This window comes from Mizuhopecten yessoensis, unplaced genomic scaffold (assembly GCF_002113885.1).
Source record: "Mizuhopecten yessoensis strain PY_sf001 unplaced genomic scaffold, ASM211388v2 scaffold10685, whole genome shotgun sequence".
Taxonomy (NCBI): Eukaryota; Metazoa; Mollusca; class Bivalvia; order Pectinida; family Pectinidae; genus Mizuhopecten; species Mizuhopecten yessoensis.
The window spans coordinates 540538-547032 of record NW_018408670.1 but is presented as its reverse complement, the minus strand read 5'-3'; the positions used below and the strand labels follow the sequence as shown (position 1 = coordinate 547032).

General features: G+C 37.3%; 1 non-coding gene across 1 annotated transcript; it reads right to left on the bottom strand.

Annotated features, from left to right (window-relative positions):
- Positions 1-5343: 5343 nt before the first annotated feature.
- Trnaw-cca lies at positions 5344-5415 on the bottom strand. Its single transcript has one exon. It is a non-coding gene; the product is annotated as a tRNA-Trp (tRNA).
- Positions 5416-6495: the final 1080 nt, after the last annotated feature.

The window sequence follows — 6495 nt, the reverse complement described above, 5'->3', positions numbered from 1 at the left end:
ACTCCTGGCAACACTAGTAACAATACCACTACACTCCTGGCAACACTAGTAACAATACCACTACACTCCTGGCAACACTAGTAACAATACCACTACACTCCTGGCAACACTAGTAACAATACCACTAAACTCCTGGCAACACTAGTATCAATACCACATTCCCCCTAACTTCAGCTATGAAACAGTAGGGGAAAATATACCATTACATGAAACATGACAAAATTCCTTTTTGGTATAAAATTATTTCGAAATGCGACATGTAAATGGCCAGTGCTGGTTGAGATAAGTGTGTGATGTCCGATATGATCCCGACTGATTCACCATTAGTGTATGGACACTCAATAGACAACATTACGTATCTTTTAACACCGAGTTGTGTCCCATCAGATTAGGGACTGTGTAGTTTACAGGTAATGCGTTTTATTAATTGCTAACCCCCTAGAGATCGTTTTTATAGCAAATGTTAGTTTTATTGTTGATTTTTAAATACCATTAAACACGATTTACATACCGGGCATTCGTGTAGAATTCATCATCGTTTTTTAAAATGACTTTACTTTTATCAGGCTATGTCGTTAGAGCAAAAACACGTTAACAAAACAATAACAACTTGTGTAGATGCCTCACCTTGCTATCCGCAACCAATCTTAATGGAGTGTGAGTGTGGAGGAACGAACACGTGATCAAGTTTTCTCATTTGCATATACAAGAAAGTGGTGAGTGTAGAGCGATCGCTGTTTTTTGACTGCTTAAGTGTTAGGTCGTTAAAAAGATTATATGGTTTTAAATGTAAAGTTGACATCATTAATCTGATAATTCCTATATTTTATCGCATTTAATTGATAAACCTCTTCTAACGGAGATGGATGTGATGACTGGCATTTGTGATATAAATGTGTATATAAGGAGCGAATGGTATATATTTTTTCTACTCCCGTCGCTATGATATACTATGTATGACCTTTTAGAAGTACAATAGGTATCATGCACTCCCTATATCGGTTTAGGTCTTAAAAATTACCAGCATCTGCCATGGCCAGTTTTCTTACAAGGAACACATTTTTGACACGTTTTTATTATAAGTTGAGAATTTAAAGTTGCGTTACGTAAGTTCGTTATTTCACGTGACTGTTACGTAACAGAATTACGTATGTACTCGGTATACTTGAACTCAGCCCAATATCCAGGAGTTACGCTCACTAACGCTCTCTGCACCCCTGGAATATGTTATAGCAAAATTGAAGGCACACAGACAGATGGTTGATTGGTCTCAGGTAAAAGAACCGGACCAATCACTACGCTAGGGGCAACTCCCGACTTCAAAGTCAATCAAGTTTTACCGTTACGCGACCGCGAGATTCCTTTGATGTACACCAAAGGATCGAACTAGTCTTTTTGTCTCATCTACAAGTACCTGTTACATGCTCAAGTGAGCATGTAACAGGCAAGAGAATAGTGTGCTTCCACCGGGAAACGAACCCTCGATCTCCAAGTTCCTAGTCGGACGCTCTACCACTGAGCTAAAGGGAAATTCCCTCTAGCTCGAAGTTAGAAGGCGACCGAAATCCTATGTACAACTAAAATCTGCCACAAGCGTTACCCCTGGATATCGCTCTCTACACCCATGGAAGATGTCATAGCAAAATTAAAGGCTCAATGTGTGCCACGTTGTTTAAGAGACAAGAGGACTAGTTCGATCCTTTGCCATACATCAACAGAATCTCGCGGTCAGGTAACGGTAACAATTGACAGGCTTTGAAGTCGGGCGTCTCACCTTTGTAATCTTCAAAGGACAGATATCAGCCTAGAGATTGGTCAATTATTTTTACCTGAGACCAATCAAACAGCTATCGACATATTCCAGGGGTGCAGAGAGCGAAAGTGAGCGTAATCACTGGATATCGAGGATGTGGATATCGAGGATGACTCGTTATATGTCTACAAGCGTGGATGTAAGCACGTTCTTTACGTACGAGTTAAACGGGTTGCCTTGACCGATGGTTCCAGTAATTTGGTGTCGTCAAAGAGGAGCTATTGGTCAGACCTTTCGTTCTTAAATATGATTATAGAAAATAATCTGTGTCATTGCCTACATTTTAAGCCCAAACAAAAATCTTATTTGTACTCTTTGAACCTTGACACTGTTCTCTCTTCAAACCATTTTTGTCGTGATATAGCAACCCAAAATCTGCATCCTGATGTATAATTCATCATGATATTGCAGTCGCGTGTCAAACATAACGTTAGTTTACAACGCTGATATATCGTTTTACACGTGTCGACATCAACACATACATTAAAGTAGATCGATTTTTACATTAAATGTTTATTACAAGTGTGTGACAGTGACGACACGGAGATAAAACGCGGAAATGTTGTCACAAAGATATGTTTCCCTGCAGTATCGACAGAGCGAGCCATTGATTGGTCGCCGACACAGGCACTTGAGTTTAGCCATAAAATGAAAATAAATAAATATAACTATCATTAAAGGACCTCTCCGGAACCTGATCTGCCTGTTTACATTATAGTAATATTGATATTTTGTATGGCTAAACGCAAGTGCCTGTGGTCTCTCGTACCGTAAACTAAAACAAATAATTTACAACGTATAAAACTTCAACGTAAATTGAAGCCTTCTGTATACAAACTAATGACATGTCCACATTATAATAGATATTAGTCTTTCCTGTTTTAAACTGGAAATAGCTGACACATATTTAGCATGTTGTTCATAGAAATGATAATTATTTTGTTAAGACAAAACTGTCTGAACCAGTTCTGAAAAGGATTTAGTTTACATGATCCATTGTTTGGTAAGCAATATTTTTGTTCTCTAAGTGGAAGAATTATTTCAAGAACATACTGGTATTCAGAGGGGGACTATGAGTCAATCATTTTTAAAACAATTTATTTTCTAAATAAAAGAGATAAGAATTAAGGCATGTGTCCGATCCTTTAATTCCAAAGAACTTGACATTGAATTTACTACAAACTTATATCCTTTAACTTCTTATATATTTACATTGTCATTAATCTGAAGTATTTCCTTTCAAATGTATTTTATTGATAAAACAATCCGTTGGGTTGAGCAATAGAGATAGCCTATATACGCCCTCTCCTCGACTTTATTTGTAAAAAAACATATAATATATAATTACATACCATGTCACTAGCTCTGGTTTTGACATTTTTTAAACTTGAATTATAAAATTGAAAATTTGCGCAATTAAAATGTCCGCGCAATTTACGTAATTCGTAACCTTCCTTGATTTTTCGTCTGTGGCCACACTGCTCTCGGAACGCCTCTTAGAAAAGTGTTTCGGCTGTCGGTTCCATCTTTTAGAAAGCCTCGTCTACTTACGTTCAAGCAGAAAGTTTTCAGTTGGAGGGCAACCATTATGTAGAAATAAAACTATACCAACGGATTTATGTGATATAACGACTACATCGTCACGAAGATCGATAATCGATAACGGTTACGGATGAATATTTTTGTATGACAATATTTGTATCATTCGTAATTTATCGTTTGAATCGTGGTACCCCCTTCGTTCAAAGGAGCCTGAAGTTCTGTCAATAATGAATAATAACAGTAATACACAAAAATACCTATAATATGCTTAAAAATTAGACAGGAGTGCAACGGCAGATTTACCCCTCTTCGTTTTCAACTAAGTTTTCAGCACAAAACTGAAAATTCCACAGAAACCCAAACTCCTATGCAGTCTAGGATGACTACTGATGTACACTACAGATCGTTTTGTGGAACAACATGCTTGCTAACTTGTTACAAAGCCCGTTTTTTAGAATTCTCCTGTCAGCGGCCACTGACACGGAATCCATGCGGTAAATCTGTTTCCGGTCGTACGGAGTGAATATACGTGTGCGACAAAACTAAGTTGAAAACGAAGAGGGGTAAATCTTCCGTTTTTCTCCTGTCTATTTTTTAAGCATATTATAGGTATTTTGTTTGTATTACTGTTATTATTCATTATTGACAGAACTTCAGGCTGCTGTGCTTCGTTTCAAGAAGGCGGCTGTCATCCCTTTACATTTTTTATACCTCGGTACCCTCAATTTTTATAAGGTTTTAGAATATGTTTTAACACCGAATAAGAAGTGTTGCTGTTATTTAATGGCGTATATAGGTTTGTTATTAACCGAAAGTATCCCGAAACCGAGCCCCTGTGCCTGTGGGGGAAATATCCGGACTTTGCCATTAGTTCGACACATCGAGAAATTTGAATATTCGAAGTTTGATTGATAGAGGTTTGACTGTATACGAAACATGATTTGTATGCAAAACTTCTGATCTGAATTGAAACGCTGGATTAACTCTGGGGATGGAGTTCCATGGAGACGTTTAATGAAACTGAAGTCAATTCATTGATACAACAAATATTGATATCGATTATGACAGTGTGAATTAACAGCATTTTCAATACACAAATGAAATACTATTAGTCGAATAAGGTCACGATTCTTTTGGCGACCAGTTTATTTCAATTGTAGATTTGCCACTCTGACTTTGGCGTTGTAGCTATTATAAACTGTATTGTATTTGCTGTTCCTGAAGTCAATATTTACATATCCATCACAGTCACATCACTACCATTGGGTGTACTAGTAGGATGCAATACATCCTTTTACAAATTTCAACATGGTTTTTCTTCATTTCTTATAACAATTCATGTTTTTATTTGGTACATATTTCTTTCATTTTTAAGAGGGGTCTTGATGCGGGAGGAAACCGAAGTACCCGTAGAAAACCCACGTGGTCGGCAAGTCGACCCCGTACATTTTCGCGTCAAATCGGAGAATCGACTCCCGGCCGCCTTGGTAAAGGCGAGTGTGTTATCCACTGCGCCATCCGACCATACTTTCCATTTGAACACATATATTCACTTGTAACGAAATATAATTCGAATAGATGCAAGCTTATGAAAAGCATAGCCACTCTTCTTCTTTACTTATTTGTTATTTTTTAGAGGAAAATAATAATTTCAGGTGGTAGGTAAGGAAAACTTCATGTCTTACTGTGTAACAGTTTCAGTAAACCTCTTGGATGTACCATATATATTTGGTTGCTGCAAAAACAGGTTTGGAGGTGTACAACGTTAACAAAATATTAAAGCATCAAGTTAAGTAGCAAAACTGACAAAGAACCAACTTTATATATTGAAATGATGAAATAATCCCTGCATGTAAGAAATAAGTTTCCCAACTCTGATAATGGCCTCATGACATGTTTGTAGTATAATATAGCAAAATTAAACAATGGCTTTCATTCAAAACCAGCTTACCAATGTTGTAAATACATTATAAAATAATAAAATGTAATGACCCCGACGTGATTTGAACGCGCAACCTTCTGATCTGGAGTCAGACGCGCTACCGTTGCGCCACGGAGTCCACTTTCGCTAGCTTTGGACGCGTATTTGGTCGTACTGCTATTAAATGCTCTCTAGCGTCTAGTTTTCTTACATACTCATTGACAGTCACATACCATAGGATATACTAGCATGATGCAATACATTCATTACTTTAGTAACATCAAATATCTTGTTCTTCAGTTCTCAATATAATTTATCTTTTTATGTTATCGTTAAGTTAAGATCCAAAAGCAATTAATTATCCCAAATAATTGGAGGTGTATGAGCTTACTATCGTACATCAACAGGTAAACAACGGATCTCTGCAAATTTCTCCCTCGCCAAACCTCCACCACTCATCACACAGCACGGTAAATTGTTTGCCTAACATTTTGTTGATATGTCAGAAAAAAACGATGCTATAGATGTGATATAAATGTAATATCTACACAATAATTATGATCTTTCTTTGTTTTACAAAAACTATGAAACAAGCTGTATACACTTACTTTAATCACTGTTGTTAGCTCGTAGAGGGGTCTTGATGCGGGAGGAAACCGAAGAACCCGGATAAAACCCACGTGGTCGGCAAGGTGACCCCGTACATGTTCGCGTCAAATCGTCGAATCCCGGTCGCCATGGTGAAAGGCGGGTGTTCCACTTCGCCATCCGACCATATTTTCTATTTGAACACATATATTCACTTGTAACAAGATATAATTCGAATAGATGCAACCTTATGAAAAGCATAGCCACTCCTCTTCTTTATTTATGTGTTAAGTTAATATCCAAAAGCAATTAATTATCCCTAATAATTGGAGTTGTATGAGCTTACCATAGTACATCAACAGGTATACAGCGGATCTCTGCACATTTCTCCCTCGCCAAACCCCTCACATTTTGTGGATATGTCAGAAAAAAACGTGGGTTTTCTCCGGGTACAGCAAGGAAATATATATGGTACATCTGAGAGGATTACTCAAGCTGTTTCACAGTAAGACATGTAGTTTTCCATACCTACCACCTGCAATTATTATTATCTTCCAAATAATTACAAATAAGTATAGAAGAAGAGTGGCTATGTTTTTCGTAAGGTTGCATCTATTCGAATTATATCTCG